Source organism: Manis pentadactyla (assembly GCF_030020395.1).
Source record: "Manis pentadactyla isolate mManPen7 chromosome 15 unlocalized genomic scaffold, mManPen7.hap1 SUPER_15_unloc_1, whole genome shotgun sequence".
NCBI classification, from domain to species: domain Eukaryota; kingdom Metazoa; phylum Chordata; class Mammalia; order Pholidota; family Manidae; genus Manis; species Manis pentadactyla.
Window position 1 is genome coordinate 5,235,249 of NW_026644588.1, and position 24,456 is coordinate 5,259,704.

The following is a 24,456-nucleotide window of genomic DNA, read 5'->3' on the forward strand; positions in this document are numbered from 1 at the left end:
CATAAAGATAGATTTTTCCTTTACACAACACACAAAAAACAAAAAATTGGCACTGCAAATCTGAACTGTTAGCATCTGGAGCATGGAAAATATGTGTTCACCTGCTTTTGTTTTCACAAGGCTCCCCTGATCTCAATGTAGTGGCGAATTGGAGTTTGTCTCCTCTTCTCTCTGGTCCATTGATTCCCGCCTGTACATACTGATTCTAGACTTTCTAGGTGGTTCACAATCAGCTCAGGTTAAATTAACTTGAGGACAGTGTTTGAAAATGCAGAATTTCTCACACTTCTTTGTGCTTGTAATTAAGCATTGTTTCCAGAAGATCAATCTTTTAATTACAGTGAGCTTCCCTACTGGTGGCTCTCAGTAACAAGAAGCATATTGTGTGAGCTGACTGGAAAAATAAAGAGGAGGAAAGAAATTCTTTATAGCACGTTGCCTTTGCAAAAGTAACATCTCCAGGGTATTGAATAGAGTCTGGTCTTCACCAGCCTGTCTAAGGTTGGTCCTATAATCTCGATCGAAAATTTACCTTCATGAGTTCATGCTTGATAGGAAGAACTTATAATAGATACATTGTAATACTTATTGTGTATTTGTTGTGCAATGGGAATTGTGCTAATCATGTTAAATTATATACTATGAGGTTGGCTCTGTTATCCTTCCCTGTTTTAGAAGTGAAGAAACTAAGGCTACTCAACAGTTAATCTGTGGCCTTATAACAGTAAGTGGAGCACTATGTTTAATTTAGCTGTATCTTACCACCAAGGTAATGGTATTAACTCTGATGCTCTTCCTTCCTTCCTTCCTTCCTTCCTTCCTTCCTTCTGTCCTTCATTTATTTATTCATTTTTATTTTGTTATCATTAATCTACGATTACATGAAGAACATTATGTTTACTACCCTCCCCCCTTCACCAAGTCCCCCCTGCAAACCCCATTACAGTCACTGTCCATCAGCGTAGCAAGATGTTGTAGAAGCACTACTTGTCTTCTCTGTGTTGCACAGCCCTTCCCATGTCCCCCCCCCACATTATACGTGCTAATCGGAATGCCCCCTTTCTTTTCCCCCTTATCCCTGCCTTCCCACCCGTCCTCCCCTGTCCATTTTCCTTTGGTAACTGTTAGTCCATTCTTGGGTTCTGTGATTGTGCTGCTGTTTTGTTCCTTCAGTTTTTCTTTGTTCTCATACTCCACATGTGAGTGAAATCATTTGGTGCTTGTCTCTCTCCGACTGGCTTATTTCACTGAACATAATACCCTCTAGCTCCATCCATTGTTGTTGCAAATGGTAGGATTTGTTTTCTTCTCATGGCTGGATAATATTCCATTGTGTATATGTACCACATATTCTTTAGCCATTCATCTACTGATGGACACTTAGGTTGCTTCCATTTCCTGGCTATTGTAAATAGTGCTGCAATAAACATAGGGGTGAATCTGTCTTTTTCAAACCGGGCTGCTGCATTGTTAGGGTAAATTCCTAGAAGTGGATTGTAAAGTATTTTTGCATGTATGTTTGTCAGTGATATTGGTCTGTAACTTTCTTTTTATGTGGTGTCTTTCCGTGGTTTTGGTATTAAGGTGACGCTGGCCTCGTAGAATGAGTTTGGAAGTTTTGCTTCCTTGCCTCCTTTTTGGAAAAGTTTAAGGAGGATGACTATTAGGTCTTCGGTACATGTTTCATTAAAGTCAGCGGTTCAGCCGTCTGCTTCAGGTGTTTCGTTCTTAGGTAGTTTTTTGATTGCCAGTTCAATTTTGTTCTGAGTAATTGGTCTGTTCAGATTTTCTGTTCTTTCTGGGTTGGCCTTGGAGGGTTGCATTTTTTGAGAAAGTTGTCCATTTCTTGTAGGTTATCCAGTGTGTTGGCATATAATTTTTCATGATATTCTCTCTTAATTCCTTGTGCTTCCGTAGTGATTTTTCCTTTCTCATTTCTGATTCTTTTTATGTGTGCAGGCTCTCCTTTTCTCTTGATTAGTCTGGCTAGGGGTTTATCCATTTTGTTTGTTTTCTCGAAGAATCAGCTCCTGCTTTCATCGATTCTTTGTATTGTTTCATTCTTCTCGGTTTTATTTATTTTTGCTCCAATCTTTATTATGTTCCTCCTCCTGCTGACTTTGGGCCCCATTCGTTCTTCTTTTCCTTGTTGTGATAGTTTTCAGCTTAGACTGTTCATATGGGATTGTTCTTCTCTCCTGAGGGAGGCCTGTATTGCGATATACTTCCCTCTTAGCACCGCCTTGTCTGTGTCCCACAGATTTTGCCTTGTTCAATTTTTTTTTTTTGTGAGGGCATCTCTCATATTTATTGATCAAATGGTTGTTAACAACAATAAAATTCTGTATAGAGGGGTCAATACTCAATGCACAATCATTAATCCACCCCAAGCCTAATTTTCATCAGTCTCCAGTCTTCTGATGCATAACGAACAAGTTCTTACATGGAGTACAAATTCTTACATAGTGAATAAGTTACATGGTGACTTGTTCAATTTTTATTGTTGTCATTTGTCTCCGTATATTGCTCGATCTCTGTTTTTATTCGGTCATTGATCCGTTGGTTGTTTAGGAGCATGTTCTTAATCCGCCATGCGGTGCTAGGCTTTTTCATTTTATTTGCGTAATTTATTTCTAGTTTCATACCCTTGTGGTGTGAGAAGCTGCATCGTTTTTGGAGGCTCGTCCGGGATAACTTCGGAGGTGAGTATAGGCATCCGAGCCTGCCTTTTCCTTCACTGTCCTTATAGAAGGAAGCCGTCTATGGCACACAACATCGGGCGCTCGTCAGCCACTTAAATGGGACTAGCCCGGCTGCCGATCTCAAAGTCTCGAGCGCCAGGTTCCCCTGCGTCTCCCTCAGTGGATCCCCCGTCTCCCTTGGGAGCCGGGAAAGTCACCTGAGTGGAGGCCAGGATTCCCCTTCAGAGGCATCTCCTTGGACGCCAGGGACTGAGGAAGGCCATGGGCACCTGCGAGAGTCTAGGCTGAGGATGCGCTTCAGCGGCTTCCCAAAGGCCCGCGTGTCTGGAATCAGAGCCCGAGAGCCCGACTGGGTATCCATGAGGAGTGTCTCTCTTTCTGTCTGCCTGACTTCCAGCCTGCTTCTCCGGGCCGCCCCAGCCTCTGGGTGAGGCAAGGGTGCTCTTTACTTCCTTTACTCGCTCGATGTGTGCCTCTGACTTCGTCAGTGCCACGGACCCCGATGCTCAGCACCGCAAGGTAGGAGATCCATGCTTCACTCTTATTCCTGACGAAATGCTGTACTTTTTATCTCATAAACATGTGTCTGGTTCGTTGAAGAATGCTGTTGGTATTTTGATGGGGATTGCATCGAATCTGTAGATTGCTTTAGGCAGGATGGCCATTTTGATAATATTAATTCCTTTTAGCCAGGAGCATGGGATGAGTTTCCGTTTGTTAGTGTCCTCTTTACCTTCTGTTAAGAGTGTCTTGTAGTTTTCAGGGTATGGTAGGTCTTTCGGTTCCTTGGTTAGGTTTATTCCTAGGTATTTTATTCTTGTTGATGCAATTGTGAAAGGAATTGTTTTCCTGATTTCTGTTTCTGCTAGTTCATCATTAGTGTATAGGAAAGCAACAGGTGTCTGTGTATTAATTTTGTATCCTGCAACTCCGCTGAATTCAGATATCAGTTCTAGTAGTTTTGGAGTGGAGTCTTTAGGGTTTTTTAATGCACAATATCATGTCATCTGCAAATAGTGATGGTTTGACTTGTTCTTTACCAATCTGGATGCCTTGTATTTCTTTGTTTTGTGTGATTGCCGTGGCTGGGACCTCCAGTACTATGTTGAATAACAGTGGGGAGAGTGGGCATCCCTGTCTCGTTCCCGATGTCAGAGGAAAACCTTTCAGCTTCTCGCTGTTAAGTATGATGTTGCCTGTGGGCTTGTCATATATGGCCTTTATTATGTTCAGGTACTTGCCCTGTATACCCATTTTGTTGAGAGTTTTTATCATGTATGGATGTTGAATTTTTTCAACTGTTTTTTCAGCATCTGTGGACGTGATCGTGTGGTTTTCTTCTTCCTTTTTGCTGAGTTGGTGGATGATGATCATGGATTTTCTAATACTGTGCCATCCTTGCATCCCTGGAATAAATCTACTTGATCGTGATGGATGATCTTTTTTATGTACTTTTGAATTTGGTGTGCTAATATGTTGTTCAGTATTTTTTTTTTTTACTCAGAACTGCTTTCATTTTTTGTCTTTTCAATATACAAAGTGTTTTCCACACTATACATGCAGCACACACACGCACGCACACACACACATACATATATGTATGCATAAAGATAGAATTTTCCTTTAAAGAACACAGGAAAACTAAAAATTGCCATTGCAAATCTGAACTGTTAGCATCTGGAGCATATAAAATGTGTGTTCACCTGGTTTTTTTTTTCACAAGGCTCCCCTGGTCTCAGTGAAGTGGCCAATTGGAGTTTGTCTCCTCTTCTCTCTGGTCCATTGATTTCAGCCTGTACGTACTGATTCTAGACTTTCTAGGTGGTTCACAAACAGCTCAGGTTAAATTAACTTGAGGACAGTGTTTGAAAATGCAGAATTACTCACGCTTCTTTGTGCCTGTTCTTAAGCATTGTTTCCAGAAGATGGATCTTTTTAATTCCAGTGAGCTAATCTGCTGATGGCTCTCAGTAACAAGAAGTGTATTGTGTGAGCTGACTGGAAAAATAAAGAGAAGGAAGAAAATTCTTTGTAGCACGTTGCCTTTGCAAAAGTAACATCTCTGGGGCATTGAGTAAGAGTCTGGTCTTCACCAGTCTATCTAAGGTTGGTCCTATAACCTCCATTGAAAACTTACCTTCATGAGTTCATGTTTGATAGGAAGAACTTATGATAGATACATGCTAATAATGCTTGTTGTGTATTTGCTGTGCAATGGGAATTGTGCTAATCATGTTAAATTGTATACTATGAGGTTGGCTCAGTTATCCTTCCCTATTTTAGAAGTGAAGAAACTAAGGCTATTCAACAGTTAATCTGTGGCCTTATAACAGTAAGTGGAGCACTATGTTAAATTTAGCTGTATCTTACCACAAAGGTAATGGTATTAACTCTGATGCTCTTCCTTCCTTCCTTCATTTATTTATTCATTTTTAATTGTTATCATTAATCTGCGATTACATGAAGAACATTATGTTTACTACCCTCCCCCCTTCACCAAGTCCCCCCTGCAAACCACATTACAGTCACTGTCCATCAGCATTGGAAGATGTTGTAGAATATCACTACTTGTCTTCTCTGTGTTGCCCAGCCCTTCCCATGTCGTCCCCCCCACATTATGCATGCTAATCATAATGCCCCCTTTCTTTTACCCCCTTATCCCTCCCTTCCCACCCATCCTCCCTAGTCCATTTTCCTTTGGTAACTGTTAGTCCATTCTTGGGTTCTGTGATTGTGCTGCTGTTTTGTTCCTTCAGTTTTTCTTTGTTCTCATACTCCACATGTGAGTGAAATCATTTGGTGCTTGTCTCTCTCCGACTGGCTTATTTCACTGAGCATAATACCCTCTAGCTCCATGCATGTTGTTGCAAATGGCAGGATTTCTTTTCTTCTCATGGCTGGATAATATTCCATTGTGTATATGTACCACATGTTCTTTAGCCATTCATCTACTGATGGACACTTAGGTTGCTTCCATTTCCTGGCTATTATAAATAGTGCTGCGCTAAACATAGAGGTGCATCTGTCTTTTTCAAACCGGGCTGCTGCATTCTTTGGGTAAATTCCTAGAAGTGGATTGTTGAGTATTTATGCATGTATGTTTGTCAGCGATATTGGTCTGTAACTTTCTTTTTTTGTGGTGTCTTTGCCTGGTTTTGGTATTAAGGTGATGCTGGCCTCGTAGAATGAGTTTGGAAGTATTCCTTCTTCTTCTACTTTTTGGAAAAGTTTAAGGAGGATGACTATTAGGTCTTCGGTACATGTTTAATTAAAGTCAGTGGTGCAGCCATCTGGTTCAGGTGTTTTGTTCGTAGGTAGTTTTTTGATTACCAGTTCAATTTTGTTCCTAGTAATTAGTCTGTTCAGATTTTCTGTTCTTTCTCGGTTAGCCTTGGAGGGTTGCATTTTTCTAGAAAGTTGTCCATTTCTTGTAGGTTATCCAGTGTGTTGGCATATAATTTTTCATGGTATTCTCCTAATTCTTTGTGTTTCCGTAGTGATTTTTCCTTTCTCATTTCTGATTCTGTTTGTGTGTGCAGGCTCTCTTTTTCTCTTGATTAGTCTGGCTAGGGGTTTATCCATTTTATTTGTTTTCTCGAAGAATCAGCTCCTGCTTTCATCGATTCTTTGTATTGTTTCATTCTTCTCGGTTTTATTTATTTTTGCTCCAATCTTTATTATGTTCCTCCTCCTGCTGACTTTGGGCCCCATTCGTTCTTCTTTTCCTTGTTGTGATAGTTTTCAGCTTAGACTGTTCATATGGGATTGTTCTTCTCTCCTGAGGGAGGCCTGTATTGCGATATACTTCCCTCTTAGCACCGCCTTGTCTGTGTCCCACAGATTTTGCCTTGTTCAATTTTTATTGTAGTCATTTGTCTCCATATATTGCTTGCTTGATCTCTGCTTTTATTTGGTCATTGAATCGTTGGTTGTTTAGGAGCATGTTGTTAATCCGCCACGCGGTGGTAGGCTTTTTCATTTTATTTGCGTAATTTATTTCTAGTTTCATACCCTTGTGGTGTGAGAAGCTGCATCGTTTTTGGGGGCTCGTCCGGGATAACTTCAGAGGTGAGTATAGGCATCCGAGCCTGCCTTTTCCTTCACTGTCCTTATAGAAGGAAGCCGTCTATGGCACACAACATCGGGCGCTCGTCAGCCACTTAAATGGGACTAGCCCGGCTGCCGATCTCAAAGTCTCGAGCGCCAGGTTCCCCTGCGTCTCCCTCAGTGGATCCCCCGTCTCCCTTGGGAGCCGGGAAAGTCACCTGAGTGGAGGCCAGGATTCCCCTTCAGAGGCATCTCCTTGGACGCCAGGGACTGAGGAAGGCCGTGGGCACCTGCGAGAGTCTAGGCTGAGGATGCGCTTCAGCGGCTTCCCAAAGGCCCGCGTGTCTGGAATCAGAGCCCGAGAGCCCGACTGGGTATCCATGAGGAGTGTCTCTCTTTCTGTCTGCCTGACTTCCAGCCTGCTTCTCCGGGCCGCCCCAGCCTCTGGGTGAGGCAAGGGTGCTCTTTACTTCCTTTACTCGCTCGATGTGTGCCTCTGACTTCGTCAGTGCCACGGACCCCGATGCTCAGCACCGCAAGGTAGGAGATCCATGCTTCACTCTTATTCCTGACGAAATGCTGTACTTTTTATCTCATAAACATGTGTCTGGTTCGTTGAAGAATGCTGTTGGTATTTTGATGGGGATTGCATCGAATCTGTAGATTGCTTTAGGCAGGATGGCCATTTTGATAATATTAATTCCTTTTAGCCAGGAGCATGGGATGAGTTTCCGTTTGTTAGTGTCCTCTTTACCTTCTGTTAAGAGTGTCTTGTAGTTTTCAGGGTATGGTAGGTCTTTCGGTTCCTTGGTTAGGTTTATTCCTAGGTATTTTATTCTTGTTGATGCAATTGTGAATGGAATTGTTTTCCTGATTTCTGTTTCTGCTAGTTCATCATTAGTGTATAGGAAAGCAACAGGTGTCTGTGTATTAATTTTGTATCCTGCAACTCCGCTGAATTCAGATATCAGTTCTAGTAGTTTTGGAGTGGAGTCTTTAGGGTTTTTTAATGCACAATATCATGTCATCTGCAAATAGTGATGGTTTGACTTGTTCTTTACCAATCTGGATGCCTTGTATTTCTTTGTTTTGTGTGATTGCCGTGGCTAGGACCTCCAGTACTATGTTGAATAACAGTGGGGAGAGTGGGCATCCCTGTCTTGTTCCCGATGTCAGAGGAAAACCTTTCAGCTTCTCGCTGTTAAGTATGATGTTGTCTGTGGGCTTGTCATATATGGCCTTTATTATGTTGAGGTACTTGCCCTGTATACCCATTTTGTTGAGAGTTTTTATCATGAATGGATGTTGAATTTTGTCATATGTTTTTTCAGCATATGTGGGCATGATCATGTGGTTTTCTTTCCTCCTTTTTGCTGAGTTGGTGAATGATGTTCATGGATTTTCTAATACTGTACCATCCTTGCATCCCTGGAATAAATCCTACTTGATCAAGATGGATGATCTTTTTTGGTGTATTTTTGAATTTGGTGTGCTAATATTTTGTTGAGTATTTTTGCATGTATGTTTGTCAGCGATATTGGTCTGTAATTTTTTTTTTCTGTGGTGCCTTTGCCTCATTTTGGTATTAAGGTGACGCTCGCCTTGTAGAATGAGTTTGGAAGTTTTCCTTCCTCTTCTACTTTTTGGAAAAGTTTAAGGAGGAGTAAGTATTAGATCTTCACTAAATGTTTGGTTAAAGTCAGCAGTGAATCCGTCTGGTTCAGGTGTTTTGTCCTGTGCAGTCGTCAGGCTGAAAGCTGAGTCCAACATGTAAATGGTTCTATGCTATTGACCTCCCTTCGTTAGAGGCAGCCATCCCGGGGCTGTGTCATTTCCCTACCTGTCGCCCCAGGGAAGCGAAACAGGCTTGTGACTCTGACCAAGGCTCTGGCAGCGAGAGGTCACACAGTCCCCACACCTATCGGACAGGCAGGTCCGATATTCTCAAGGAATGATCCCGAGGGTACTATGCTAAAGCTTGTGCAGAGACAACTAGGATCTAGATGAAACTCCCAAAAGGCATAAAGTAGAGGCACACTGGTAACGTCCCGCTAAATCCAGAGCTCTGAGGCAACTCTTGCTTAGTGGGAAGGCAAGAGGGAAATCAAGGCAAGGTGCAGGCCATGGTGGTAAGGAGTGGTGAAATCCAGTATGCCTGGCAGAGGAGGTGATTGACCACTGTCACCCAGGAATAGAAGTGCCCATCTTCTGATGCCCTCTCACTGACCACTGATGGAGACCTACCTGCACCCTTTACTGCACCCCCTTCTCAGCACGAAGCAGCCAGAGCGTTCATCGACCCCCTCCCTCGCAGCAGCTACGGTCTCTATCTGTAGAGGTGGGGAATGAGACAGGGACCATGGGTGTGGTCAGAGTAGGGTGAGGGCCTCCGGAAAAAGACCCGTACCAGAGCTCCGTATTAAACAATTAAGCAACGTCAGAGTCACATTAATTCTCTAAAATATCAAACTAGGAATATAAGCATTCTTCAGTGAAGATTAGTTAAGACTAAAAAGCAAGGAGTAACTTGGCCTGGAATGTTTGAATATCCCCCAGATAAGAAAATACCTCAACATAGCTCCTGTCTTCATTGTGTCAATTAAATAAGGCTGTTGTAAAATTTACTTTAGCCTGCTGAAAGGCCCGGCTTATCTTTAACTTTGCCCAGATGCTGCTTTTCCTCCTTCATCCCGTAATCAAGTAATGTGTAACCTGGGCAATGAATATGGCAAGTAATGCCAGTCACAGAGAACATAGTAAAAGGCAGGAAGGATCCCATCTTAAAGATAAGATTGCATTTTAACCCCCAGGAAGTTAAGAAGTAAGATTCTTAACTTACCCTTTAGCCAACAGACAATAACTCAGCCCACCTTGGGTTCTGGGCAGGCGGCCTTGTTTGTTTTGCTCCCAGACCAAGATGCCAGTGCACTGGGGAGAAATCAGAGCAGTAAGTTTCTTTTGTGAAGTTAATTTCAAATATTCAGGGACCACTTAAGAAGTCCACACCCCGAAGCGTGTATCCGGTTCCCAAAAAACCCTCAACTGCCTATAAAACCCCTAGACAATGCACAACTCCGGGTTCCCTTGTCCCCTCCCGGCGTGAGCCAGCAGCTCTGTCCTCTCACTGTATCTCTCAGTGAAAGCCTCTCCCTGGCTCTCCTACCTTGGGTGTTTGCTAAGTTCATTGTTCGACTCTGCAAACAAGAACCCCGCCATCAGTTCCATGGTAGGGTAGGGATGGTGACTGCTCTCTTGTTGCACAGTCCTTTTTGATTTAAAGAATGTCAGCCTGACTTCTGGTTAGTTACTGAAGTTACCTTGAAACCTTTTTCATAGTTGAGTAAAAATTTCAGTGTCTGTGTTTGTGGGCGGTAGCGTGAGAAAAGGGAATGAATTAAGATGGGTGAGGGGGTTATGCAGCCAAGGGTAGTATCTTACTTGCTAAAAGCTGAAAGGCATGTGGGACTGATGTGACCATGTCTTAGGAGATGTTTTGTTTGGAAATTACAACATAGATGCCTTAATTGGAACTCATAACATTATTTTACATATGGTTTTGTGGCCAATGCTTTGTCAGCTGCAGCAGGACAGGTGGATGCTGTTTTTTGGATGATACTTTTTTTTTTGCAGCTGACATTTAAAGAACTAAACAATTGAACACTGGAAAGGAGACATTTAAAATGTTTGTATTGACAAAGATTAAAGTTCAGTTACTGAAAGGCTATCTCGTTGGCAGTAGACACAAATATCGCTAGATATCATGCCCTGTACGGGGCATCTTTCAGTGGACGTATAAAGTAGGGATGAGGGGAAAAACAGAGAGTGGTAACTTAGAATCCCTAATAGGCCAGAAGCCGTCTTCCTGTCTTTGTGCTCTAACGTCTTCATCCAAGTTCTTCAAGTGCAATTCAGCATTGCTTTCTGACAGAACAAATGTCAGTATTTGCTTGGAATTTCTTTGGGGAGCCTGAATTAATTGCATTTTTCTGGGAACGGTCTGCCCTTGAAAACTACCGAGTGCCCTGGCATGATGGGAATTTACTCGGCCATGTTTTTTGCCTGTGTGTGTCGTAATTTGGGGGCTTTGTGGAATCCTCTTGGAAAGGCAGCGTGAACCTCGGGTGATTGGAGAGAGGCCAGGAGTTTGTAGTTGTCCTGAGGAGCACGGAGTGAACACAGAAGAGATTTCAGCTCTCTGCAGTTCAAGACTACCTTGGCCTTTATGGTAATGGCTTGCAGAGACTTGCCCAACCTCCCCCCCACCCCGGGACCTCCCTTGGGACAGATAACCACCTTTTTCTTGGTTCCTACAAAAATTCCGAAGTTACTGTGGTTGTTCCTGGGCTGGGAAACAGAAGGCCAGACGAACTTTAAAAAGTGTCTGTTTTGGTGACTTAAGGGGCTAAGGCTTGTACCCCAGAGGGTGTGCCTATTGCAGATGTACTGAATGTGGGAGAATTCTCCCCATTTGCTGATTCCTGATGTGGACCAACAGAGCTCAAGTCAGTGAGTGGCACAGAAAGTCTTGCAGAAAATGACTGCTTGCTATTTGTGATCGTCTAAGGAACATGTGAAACATGAAAATGACTTTTTGTACGTCCGTGATTTCGTATGATTCATCCTTTCTCCCACTGGCATCCCAGGTTACTTCATTCCGTCTACCTTTTCGTTGACCTGTGGGCTGAGCGCCGCCCATACTGGGTCTGGGGTGGAGTCATTCGGGCCACTTGGAGGACATTTGGGCCGCCGCCTTGTTCCTTTTTTTTTTTTGAAACAATTTGTCTTCATATAGCTTTGTTGATATAAGCTTTAAAAAAGCAAACTAGTTTTGATATTAATTCAAATAAAATTAGAAAGCTATATATGTAACCACTTTCCTGTTTATTATTTAGTGAGGTAACCTTAATGTATTACTTAAATAAGGACATAAATCAACCGGGTGCCCTTCTTTCAGGCAACGGTATTCTTTACCGGAAAAAATAAAATGAGACGGGGCCTGCCTGGTGCAGCCTCACTTGTGGTGTTTGATGGCTGCTGGAGTGGCACTCTTTGTGGTCAGAGTCACGGACGCTGGCAAGGGGGTGTCTGAATCATCCCTTCTCCATTTTCCATTGGCCGCTGCTTTGGCAGAAATCCTTTCTCAGCTCGGACTCTGTTACGTGGCACTATCCTGATGACCCCGTTCTGGCTTCCACTCCCTTTTGGTTTAAGGTAATTTGAGCTCCTTCTCCGTGGTAAGGATACCTCAGGACTAGTTGGTCTTTTTCTCTGGCCCTTTCCTAGGTAACTGACTCTATTGGCCTATGTCTCCGTTTATCTCAAGGCCATAAAGGTCCCACTTTCACCTCAAGGTCACCGTGTTTAGACCCAGTCCTGCTCTCCAGGAAGTTCCCCATTTTGCCTCCCTGACTTGGGTAATGGTTAATTCGCTCCGCTCCCTAGCCGACATACCTGGTTTAGCCTCCCCAAGTCTGCTAACTCTTCTTCGCGGAGTCCCTTGAGAGCATGAGATGCTCACTCCCCAGCCTCTTCCCAGTCCCACATGTCCCCAGGACTTGGAGCACCTGCACCTCTCCTGGAAATCGCACAAACTTGGCCTACTCTTGAAAGGCCCAGGTCACCAACTTCCGGTCTCAGCTCGCGCCCAAAGGCATGTTTGCCTTCCCTGAGGGAAGGTCTGGTCATCTCTTAATTCAAGAGCTGTGAATCATTCTAACATCTCAGATTGCAAATAGTTGGTTGGGCCATTTTTTTTCTCAGAATACAGACAGGTCTTTTCTGTTTCAGCTTCCTGTGTGTTGCAGATGATAGTTGTCTGTATTATGTGAGAACAATTTTATTAGTAAAAGTAAACAGTGATTATTTTATTTTCCATATGTGGTCAAGTATTTTTTTTGTCATGTGTTGAATGGTCGTTGTGTACAAGATGATGTAATAGATGGAATTGAATGAGAGAAAAATGATTCAAACATGAATCCTGCGGGGAGATGAGTTGTGCACACATAAACAACCGATGGGTCGTAGGAAGGGTTAAATGCCTTGGAGAAAAATGGGATCCTGTGGTGGCTGGTAAGGTGGGCCTTGCAAATGGGCGGTTGTTCTCCCAAGGTTTCATCATAACATTTTCAAATGCTCAGTGAAATTGGCAGGATTCTACATGGAACACTCCAACGCCTAGCACCTAGTTTCTGCTACTTGATATTGTTATACCTGATTGATCATCTGTCCATCGGCACATCCATCTTTCTATCTGTCAGTCTGTGTCATTTTTAAAATGTGGAATGATGGGCTGGCATTCATAAAGGTGTGAAAATAGGGCAAGCATCAGTTTCTCAGAATGATGTGTAAGTCAAAGTACAGGTAGGGAAGTATGTATGAAATACTGAATGATAGATGTAGGAAGTACACATAGAGTCGAAGTATAGGTGGGGAAGTTATTGTCACAGTGAACTTGGACTTTACACATATTAGGGAAATAATACTGTATTAGAGACCAAATTTTTCAGTGAAATTGTATCTGTGTGTTTGTGATAAAAGAAATGGATTACATTTTTAAATGCACCTCCTCAGTAACACATTCATGTGTGAATAGACCAGATGGAATGCAATAAAAATTTAACAGCTGATGTACTTACTGCATTTGATTTAAAACTAACATACAGAATTTGGTAATACATGGAACAGGCTACATAACTGGCATGAATATGAATATGAATTGATATGAATAGTAGGCATTTACAAAATATTTAGCTTTTTGCTTGGCCTGTTTAAAAATTAACTTTCATGACCAGCGTCCTAGGAAGAGAGTGATTTAAACAAAGATTGTTATTGATCGTGATTCTCCTGTTTTTGGAAAATGAGGAATTCTGAAGTTGCAGTTAGCAACCTTAAAATATATTCAGGGCAGTTTTGAGGGAAAGTTATGTTGGCTCTAAAAGACGGTTTAAAATTTCCGTGTCGGGTCTAACGTTGCATAGCTAAATACTCGATATGCTTGATAGCTTTCTACATTGTAATACATCTTTACGGACTAAGCCAGGTATGGGAAAGAAGATTTTAAGGAGATGTTTCAGCAGACGCAGAGGATGTTGGATTTGTATAGACTAAACCCGAAGTTGATACCAAGCAGACAGACATCACTGAATGTTTTCAAAATACTGGGAGTGTTTCTGACGAGCTCATGGTGCACTGAAGGGCTAAGGCAGGTAGAGCTGTTGTGGGGTATCAAAAGGCACAGTCATTGATGTATTCACACTTAGTCCTTTCAGAAATAACAAGTGTCAAAGAAATGTAAAAAGCTGTTTGACTAGTATGTTTATAGCTATAAAATTTTACTTAAAAGACACCCTGCTGGGAGGTGGGGGAAATGGGTAAGTTACTACCTTCCATGGGGACAAAATAGATTTCTGAGCACCCAGGATATCACCGTTGTGTGGTTGCTGGTGATGTCAGGGTAACTAACGAGAAGCAGCCAGGAAACAGTGTGGAGTTGGCCGGTCTAATTTTTTTCCCACTATTCCTGTTCGTAGATAGAGTGAAGTTCAAAATCGCAGCTCATCTTTGGTCGGAATTCCTTCCGCCGAGTGGAGAGAGGGAGAAACATCTTCCTTCGCCGGGTGTCTCATCTTGGTTCTGGTTTTGAAGGGAGAGGGCAGGGAGGAGAGGCAGGAGTCAGTTCGTAGATCTGTGGGAGGACAGGCCTTTCCTCCCAAGGTATCCTGTCCCTACTGACCCTGACCCGCATGCGTATAATTCTTAGGGACCGTGGGCGTGTGTCTGTCTTCTCGGGAAGAAGGCTTCCTCTGACGTGCTGCGGCTCATTGGTCTACACCGCGGCCCCTGTGACCTGGATGTGCTGTTAGCTGCACAAGTCCTGTTCCTCCTCCTCTTGCACAGCCCACCAGCCTCCTGCGTGGAAACCCTGAGGCTGCCCCCGTGTTGTGTGCGGCTTGGCCCCGACCTCTGTGCACGGCTGATTTCCCTTGCATGCAACTTGCTCCTCGTGGGTATTTGAGACTTCCTCTTGTTCTGCCTGGATTAATTTTCCTCCAGATGGTATTTGTCATAATCACCGTGTCGTGTTCTTTGTGTGGCTTAAGTTACAGAACTGATCCTGACGCTAAACCCTGTGACCTTAACAGCTCTGGACGTGCTCCAGGTCATCTGATTCGAGCAAAGCTGTTAAGAGAAAGAAGGTGGGAGGAAGGGGTGGCCTCTTTCCGTTTGGTTTCTTTGGTTCAAATAAACACATTTCTTGGATAACAGGTCTTTCTCAATTGCCATTCCTTACACATCTGGAAAATGGGACTTGGTTTTGTGAATCCCCGCCTCTGTTACACGCGGTATTCCATAAGCGTCAGAGCTGAGGAAAGACGTTTTTCTGTTCCCAGCTGCAGTCCTACAGCCAGTCCAGAGCTGCCTGCACAGGTTTGCTGAATCACCACACATTTGAAAGCAGCTGAATGAATCCCGACATCAGGAGGGGAGGTGGCCTCAGTGGCTGCATTTTGGAACTACAGTAAAAAAAGCCTCAAAGAGCACTGTTAGCTCTCTTGAGTCTTATTTGGACTTGAGCCAAGACAGAGCCTAATGCAGAAAGAAGGAAGAGGAGAACCAGTTTGGATTATGTGGGAAGATAAAGATCTTTTCTGCGGCTTGGCATCTCCCCAGTGGTTATCTGAGGCCGGGAGGCGCTTAGCTCTGCCGTCTGGTCCAACTCCCCCTGCTCCCCCCGCCCCACATCACCCCCAGTCAGTTTTCCTCTTTCTGTCTAGCAGTGTCGTGCTCTTCCTCCACCAGTACCGAGCCCCAGAGGCCTGCGGGGCAGGTGGCTTGAGGGCAGCGGCATCTTGCTGGCAGGGAAATCCCTGCACACAGAGTGGAGGTGTGGGATTAAAGGTGAAAAGGGCTCCCCTGACCTGTGTCTGAAAAGGAATGTGTTTGAGTTTCAGACCCAGTTTGGAGAGAGAAATCGTAACTGAATTACATAATTCCTAGGCTTGTCGCTATTGTATGTCCTTAAAGCTTGAAAGGAAAATAACTAAATAAGTATTTGGGAATGGCCTATACAGTGAACATCCAATACCCCAGGCAGTTAGGTGGCTCGGAGGCCAGGTCAGAGGAAATGCTTTGCATGTGGTGCAGCTAGAGGCTCTTACTTTGGCAGAGTCTTGAGAAAGTGATGGCCAGATGTGGAGCTTACGGTGCTTTTATGACCTGACAGGAAGCCTTTTCACTTAATTCTTCCATACCCTTAAGTGTAGGGCTGCATCCAGATGGGCACATTCAGACAGCGCAGTTTCGTATCAGAGGACGTCACTTTCCGACTTGGATGCCTCGCTTGCTGAATCACCGGTTTGTCCCATCAGTGAGGGTTCAGTGTCAGGTCTGAGCCCGCCACACCGGTTTGAATGTAGGAGAAGCCCAGGCACCTGAGCGCGAGCGCTGCCTCACCTGACGGCCTCGGTGGACCTCCCTGTGCGCGGCCAGCTCTGAAGCGGGGAGGGGAGGCGGCAGAGGGGAACTTGCAGAACTTGTAAATATCAGCTGAGGCCGTTTCTGTGTTTGGGACCCAGCTAGTTGCCTGTCTCTCAACCTGAATGTAAGCCTGCTCTCTGGATGGGTAGGTGTGCCTACCGATGCCTCAAGCCCAGAGGCACCCACTCCCTCTTCGCGAAGGCCCTGGAGGAGCCGGCGAGACCCTGGGCCCCGGCTCCCAGGTGCTCCAGGGAGTCCATGCGACACTGGTGCGGACCTTTTTGTCCGTAATGTCCGCTTGTTTAGACATTCGTTCATCTGCACAGATTCCTTCTCTGACAGATGACCTAAGACTCTAAAAAAAACAAAGAAAATGTACTGCAGAAACTGATTTATAACATTACAAAATTTATACATGTAACTCAATTCCATAGAACTTAACATCTATAGGGAAAATTATGCAGATAGTGACAAAAATACACAATACTGGCCACAACTGCCATCGAGGATACTCATAATTTGGGGGTAAGATGACACACAGAGAGCTGAGGTCACACAGAATTGGTGGCCAGTAGAAAAAGCATACATACACAATGAATGTCATAGGTGGTCTGGGCAGAGAAAGGATAATCTGAGTCAAAGTACAGGAGAGTCTGGAGAAGAGTTAGGGCTGGAGTCTGACTCTGAAGACGTGTGTATGCTGGCAGCGGTGGGCAGGGGGTTATCAGAGGGCAAACGCAGGAGGAGACGACCGCGCGTGCCAGACGCAGGGACAGGGAGGCACACACCTGGGTGCACTGCCGGCTCCCCTTGCAGAGAAGCAGAATTTAAGAGGGATGGGCTAATTTAGGAGGACTCCACTCAGATAAGGCCTTTACGCTGGACTCTGTATTTGGAGAACTAGGGAGTGCTGAAGCACTGATATATCATGAAATGTTTGGGAATAGTAGGAATCAAGAAACGAGGAACAGGATGGCTGGAATGTGGGAGTGGTCATAGGTGGAGAAACATGTCCAGAAGCTAATGAATCTCGTCAAGTATGAGGTGACTGGGAATCAGGGCCAAAACAAAGGTAATGGCACCGACTAGGATAAACCAGACAAATCACCACCATTCCACAGAACGGTGAACTAACTCATTCAACAAACATGATGAAATACTGTCAGCTATTGTGGAAGCCAGTAAGGACGCAAGGAGGAACAAGGCAGAAACAGTCTTATCCTCCAGGGGTCTTAGAACCTCACAGAGCAGCTTCATGAGTTGAGATCAAAAGGCGAGGGCAGGTCTGTAGCTGATTAGGAGAAAAGTGGCTATAAAGGTGGCTGTGGAAAAGGGACGGGGATATGATGCTGGCAGGCGGCGAGGCAGGACCAGATCCTGCGTGCAAGTGGCAGCCCAGGAGGTTCAGAGGAGACGTCAGCAGAGCACATCTGCCCGCAGGGAGGAAGTCTGGGGAGAAGGGCGGACGGTAAAGGAAGGTGAGGCTCAGGGAACACCACAGCCACAGGCTGGAAGGGAGGGGGTGGCCCGCCAGAACGACGGCCGGAGCGCCACCCGCGGGCTGCTGTTGGGGTCCAGCTGTGGGGTCCAGCAGCGGGCCACAAACCACTTCTCTTCCATTCCAAGGAAAAGCACATGAACGGGCTTTTGTGACATTCAGACAAGACGTAAACACTCACAAATATGTGCCAGTTCAAGGCACAGCTCAAAACTTCCTTCTTTTATGACATCTTTTCTGCATACCCCTCTTCTGGATTTCTCAGAATTGACATCTATTATTCTGCGTTTTTGTTTTTTTTCCCAACTTTATCCATGCATTGTGTCTTTACTTACAAGGTGCCAGGCACTGTCTTAGGGGCTGCGTGTGAGAGGCCACTCAGGCTGCTGTGGTCTAGTGGGGATACACATGGGAAATGGGGTACAGTGCACCACGTTTATGGCAGGGCATCACAACTACTCGAGACGGGGTGTCCAAGGCCTGAGCCAGACAGGACACCGGGGGAGGACAGGGCAACGTGATTTTCTTTGGAATTGATACCCAGACTCCCCCCTACTGTTCTTCCAGGAGGACTCCCGCTTCCCAGGGGCTTAGAGGTGGGGGTCCCGCAGCACATTTTCCCAGAGGAGCATTAAAATGTAGCATTTATTAGGCATTACATTTTATTATCCCTTGGATACATGAGATGTTAAACAGCTTTTGTGAACTGGCCTAGGAATCTAACCACATCTAAAACATTATTTGGGAAAATACTTGTAAAATTACAAATTTTTAAGATACAAGCCATTCATAAGTTGGAGACCATTTACATATGAGTGAGGCGGCTGAAACAAGCTGAATTTGGAAATGCCCTTGTCTTCCCCTAACATTTTAAGCCATCTACTGGCAGAATCTGTCATTTTCAAATCAAATATGTTTTCTAAGTTGTAACAAACAAACCAGAGAACTTTTTAGTTTTGTTTTGTGTCTGACTGACTGTAGGAAGTTGACAACTTCTTTGAAGGTGAATACTACAATCAGGGACCATTACAAAACAACAAACCTACCTAGCAGATTAAAAAAGGAATTCTTCCTGGAGAAGACAACCGGGCACGCCATGCTTTACCACAGACTGTTTAATATTATCTGATGACTTACCAGAACCTCTTCTCGTAACTGTCCCAGAGGCGCAGGGAGCTGGTTGAGGGCTTTGTCCATGCCGACCTAAAGGCAAAATCATGTTGCCACAAGCACATCACAGCAAGGGGTAAGTGCAGGATCTGCTTAATGACCAAGGTGTACTAGACTTAGGTTCTTCTCTGTGCAGCCACATCCTGCTAATGAGCTAAATAGCAGAAATGTTATTTTGCCACAGATATTACTCATAGAATATGGAAACATTGTTAATATTCACTAGACTATAAAAATAAGGGCATGAAAGCTTCCTCATGTGCAATTTGTCTTTGGATGAATTTTTACATGAAATTGAAGAATTTTAATGGGTGAGAAACAGCTATCTGCCCACAATTTAGGATACTCTACCAGTTGATGTGAAAGTCTGATGGGCTGTATCTCTCAACATTATTGTAAACCTTGAGAAAAATTTCAGATTAATAGAACAGAAATGAAATGTTCTGGGTTCCTAATCCTACTGGAACATTTATCTTAGTGGTATATTTCCTGAAAGCAAATATGGCTCATTAACTGTCATGCCTCTTGAAATTCCCAATTGACAAATAGATTTAAAAACAAAATAAAATACGAACAAGAAGACTTTTTGTGAGTATTAAAACTCAAGCATTTCTAAATGATTTTCACAAACAACTGACAAGTTTATTACAAACCATTCTTATGTTTTTATAAAACCAGGTCTCCTAAAGATCAATACTGGACAATGTTCCCTCAACCTAGCTCTGACTAGCAAATAGACCTCAAAGTTAATTAAATATTGCCTTAGGAAAACCTGATTATTTTTCTTGCAAATTTGCCTGACCAGTGAGATTTCATAGTAATCAGTTAGCAACTGACACAAACACACACTCATATCACTGTACTTCACTTTTCACTATTTAATAATAAAATTCAAGCAAGAACCATATTAAATGAGTAAAAAAACTACAGACAAAAGATGTTTATCAAAAAGATTAGTTCTTTTCTTGTTGAGATTAGTAATCTTTTCAAGTTCTTTGGGGGGAAAAATCAACTGAACGTTTTCTAAAAAACACTCAGCACTTTTAAGAACAAATGAGCAAGAAAGAAGTGTGTGTGTGTAAATATACTGACAGGTAGGAACTGTGGATTAAAGGTTTACCAAGTTTGTTGAAAGGTTAACAAAATCTGCATAGTCCTTGTTGATGAGTCCGACCATGGCGGTCTTAAGAAGCTCATCGTCGAGTTCCAGGTCGTCTCTCAGTTCCTCCAGCTGGACGTGCTTCCTGCCGCCAGATACCAAATGATCCACATCGAAATCTTCCTAAAAATAAAGTCAGGAAAGAAAAAAAGTATTATAATGGTATCACATTTTACATACACAAATAAGAAGAGACAAACAGTAAGAAGGAAAGGCAAAAGGCCCGGAATAGTCAACACAATTTGAAGGCAAAAAGCAAATCCAGAGGACTGATAACTACCTGACCTCAAATGTTACTATTAAAGCTACTGTTACCATAGAGTGGCGCTGGCCGAAGAGGAAACAAACCCGTGGAACAGAACAGACAGCCCAGAGGTATGGAAAGGCCATTCATGGAGAAAGGAGAGTCTCAAGCAAATGGTACTAGGACAACGGGACATCCACACGGAAAAGAAAAAAAAACAAAGACATAGCGACAGAGTGGCAGGGCTGCAAGGCCGCAGGAGAGCAGAGCAGAGGACAGAGGCCCAGAGGACGGCTGTGAGGACAGAGGGGCCCAGAGGCAGGCTCGCTCTGAGTGAACGGGATTCTAGTGACTGACCTGCCACCTGGAAATAAAGTTGGGCATAACCCTTTCACCCCAAGAACATTTTGCTGGCAATTTCTTTGGTCACATTGAATCCATAGCGAACTTGCCCGGGGCTGAAACCCAACTTTATTTCTGGCCCGTCTGTCCGCGCAGCTGTCCCGCACAGCCGTCGTCTGGGCCTCTGTCCTTGGCGCTGCCACCACTCCAGCCTCTGCTCTGCTCTCCTGCAGCCTTGCAGCCCTGCCACCATGTCACCCAGAGCACTGGGCGGAGCTCTTTATGCAGAGTCAACAGCAGTGTATTGCCCACAGGTGTGCAGTGAGCCAGGCAGCCAGGGCCAGGTGAGAATCCTGGCCACAGGAACCCTCATTTTATCCACAAACTTCAAGTCTATTTCTTGGGACTTCAGGCCAGCTTTACTGGATCTAGGAGGAGCAGGGATACAGATAAAAGAGAAGGGCAAAACAGAAGATTCCATCTTTTCTGGCTTAATTGTGCCGGTTTGCAAAACTGCATAAAACATCCCCTCCCCATCTCACTCACCTGCTCAACACCAGGATAAGGGCTTCTAGTCACACCTCTGACCTTGTTTCACCTGTGACCTCAGAGTGACCAGCCCAAGGCTAACTGTGGCCAGCTGGATGCAGGAGAATTCTCACCACCATGCTATGTCTCCTTGCCTTGATTTTAAAAACTTCTTTTGTAATCTTTAGGAGTCATTTGCCAGCTGGAAGCTCAGTGATGTTAAGCATGGACTCAGTCAACCTGAGCTTGAATCCCAGCTCCCCTACTGTCCAGCTGGGTGAACGTGGATGTGTTACCTAAACTGCCTGTGCTTGAGTTTCTTTATCTGTAAATAAGGCAATAAATAATACAAACTCATAGGGCTGTTGAGGGTTTATGCAGTGGTAACGGAAAATCTGGTGGCTTTGCAGATAAAACTTTATTTATCACTCATATGAATTCCAGCATGGGTCATCCCCGATACTATACTATACTACCCTGACACCATGCTGTAGTCATGTGATTCTGTGCCTTAGTACAGTATACTACAGGTATCATACCTATGAACCATCGAATGGTCCCAGCTAGCTCTGAAATTGGAGCTTGGGCTTAAGTGTGGGTGTGATAATGTTGTTCAAATACTTAAAAGCCTCCACTCAACAGTCTATTTCCTTAACATACACAATACCTCCACACATACATTGGCACCTGTCATTCAGAATGCTTACGATGACATGTCAACCCAGCCTTAAGATGCACAGGAATTGTTGTGATTCTTATCCCAAAGATAAACTAGATAACCACTTCTGCAAAAGTAAAGAACAGGGATGTATCATCCCCCTGGAAATCCTTAAATGAGTAATTTTTTTTTAAAATCAGCTTTTTATTGGTAAAGTTGATTTGGAGAAATGGTTTGACCTGTGACCACATCGGTCATTCCACAGGTTCCCTTCATCTTGGATGCATTCGTCTGTGCAGAGAAAACTGCTACCTAGATGGGTCCTGCTGCATAGTAGGTGCTTTTTTTTAAAAATTTTATTTTGGTATCATTAATCTACAATTACCTGAAGAACATTATGCTTACTAGGCTCCGCCCTTCACCAAGTCCCCCCCACATACCCCTTCACAGTCACTGTCCCATCAGCTTAGTAAGATGCTGTAAAATCACTACTTGTCTTCTCTGTGTTGCACAGCCCTCCCCGTGCTCCGCCCCCCCCCACTATACATGCTATTCGTGATGCCCCCTTTCTTTTTCCTCGCCCTTATCCCTCCCTTCCCACCCATCCTCCCCAGTCCCTTTTCCTTTGGTAACTGTTAGTCCATTCTTTGGTTCTGTGAGTCTGCTGCTGTTTTGTTCCTTCGGGTTTATTTTCTTTGTTGTTACACTCCACAGATGAGTGAAATCATTTGATACTTGTCTTTCTCTGCCTGGCTTATTTCACTGAGCATAATAATACCCTCTAGCTCCATCTATGTTGTTGCAGATGGTAGGATTTTTCTTCTTCTGGCTGACTAATATTACATTGTGTATATGTACCACATCTTCTTTAGCCATTCATCTACTGAGGGACACTAAGGTGGCTTCCATTTCTTGGCTATTGTAAATAGTGCTGTGATAAACAGGAGTGCATATGTCTTTTTCAAACCGGGCTGCTGCATTCTTAGGGTAAATTCCTCGGAGTGGAATTCCTGGGTCAATGGTATTTCTATTTTGAGAGTTTTGAGGAACCTCCATACTGCTTTCCACAGTGGTTGAACTAATTTACATTCCCAGCAGCAGTGTAAGACGGTTCCCCTTTCTCCACAGCCTCGCCAACATTTGTTGTTTGTCTTTTGGATGGTGGTCATCCTTACTGGTGTGAGGTGATATCTCATTGTGGTTTTAATATGCATTTCTCTGATGATTAGTGATGTGGAGCATCTTTTCATGAGATCAGTTTAAGTTCCAGAAGCCAGGAGTAACAGGCCTGGAATGCTTGAGTATTCCCCCAGATAAAGGAAAGTCTCTCAGCATACCCTTGTCTTTATTGTGTTTTGTAAATCATGTCATTGACTAAGGTAAGACTCACTTAGCCTGCTAAAAGGCCCAGCTTATTTTTCCAACTATACCTATATGCGGTTTTTCCTCCGCCATCCCCGTATCAAGTAATTTGCGGACTGGACAGTTCACTTAGCAAGCTAGCCCAGCCATAAACAGCACAGTAAAGACAGGAAAGATTCTATCTTAAAGCTAAGATTGCATTTCAAAACCCAGGAAGTGAAGAGGTAAGATTTTCAATGCACTGCCGATGGGTTTCAACCCTGGGCAAGTTCACTATGGATTCAATGTGACCAAAGAAATGACAGTAAAACGTTCTGGGGGTGAAAGGGTTATACCCAACTTTATTTCCACAGTGGCAGGTCAATCACTACCACCCCAGCCAGTCAGAGCGAGTCTGCATGCAGCAAGTGGGTCTCTGCCTCTGGGCCTCCATGCCTACACAGCCATCCCACACAGCCATCCTCTGGGGCTCTGACCTCAGCGCTGCCACCACTCCAGCCTCTGCTCTGCTCTCCTGCAGCCTCGCCGTCGCCGCCGTGTCACCGTGTCACCCAGAGCACTGGGTGGAGCTCTTTCTATAGAGTCAATAGCAACATATTGCCCACATGAGTGGTGAGCTAGCCGACTAGGCCCAGGTGAGAATCCTGGCCACAGGAACTTTCATTTTATCCACACTTAACACAGTCTTTAGTGAACATACAATAACTCAGCCCACCTTGGAGGCAGGGAGGGCAGTCTTAACTGATATGCTCCCCAACCAGGAAGCTGATCTCCTGGTGGGAATCCATCAGAGCAGGGCGTTTCTTGTGTTAAGCTAATTTTGCATAATGACCGGGAGGGCTGATAAGAAACTTCGTGTCTCATCTTGAGACCACTTCACAGGTCCACACCCCTAGCCCTTTGTCACATTCCTGAAAATTCCTTCCAAGGGGGAGACCCCACCCTTTCGGTGCGCCTCCCTCTCTGAGGTAGCCCACACTCCCCTCTCTCTGAGTGTGCACTTTCTCTCTGTAAATAAAACTTTTACATGTTCTTCACTGCTGCGTCTCTGCCCCTCAGTTCTTTGCTGCGGCGGGGACAAGAACCCAGGAGAATACATAACGCCCTCCTAACAGGAGTCCCAGCCCAGGGGAGGGATGGGGGAAGGAGAAGGCTGGGAGGGCAGGGGGAGAGGGGTGCGAGCATGGGATCAGAGAGCTTGGGCAGTGCAGAAGGGAAGCCTGGAGGAGGAACTAGGAGGGAATGGCAGCTGGGGAGGGAAGCCACGGA

General features: G+C 44.4%; 2 long non-coding RNA genes across 2 annotated transcripts; both read left to right on the forward strand.

Annotated features, from left to right (window-relative positions):
• Positions 1-14,513: 14,513 nt before the first annotated feature.
• LOC130682279 (uncharacterized) lies at positions 14,514-15,011 on the forward strand. Its single transcript, XR_008995513.1, has 2 exons — positions 14,514-14,751; positions 14,849-15,011. It is a non-coding gene; the product is annotated as an uncharacterized LOC130682279 (long non-coding RNA).
• A 3,837-nt stretch (positions 15,012-18,848) lies between these two features.
• Positions 18,849-23,872, forward strand: LOC130682280 (uncharacterized). The gene is made up of 3 exons (XR_008995514.1): positions 18,849-18,970; positions 22,091-22,158; positions 23,541-23,872. It is a non-coding gene; the product is annotated as an uncharacterized LOC130682280 (long non-coding RNA).
• The last annotated feature ends 584 nt before the right edge of the window (positions 23,873-24,456 follow it).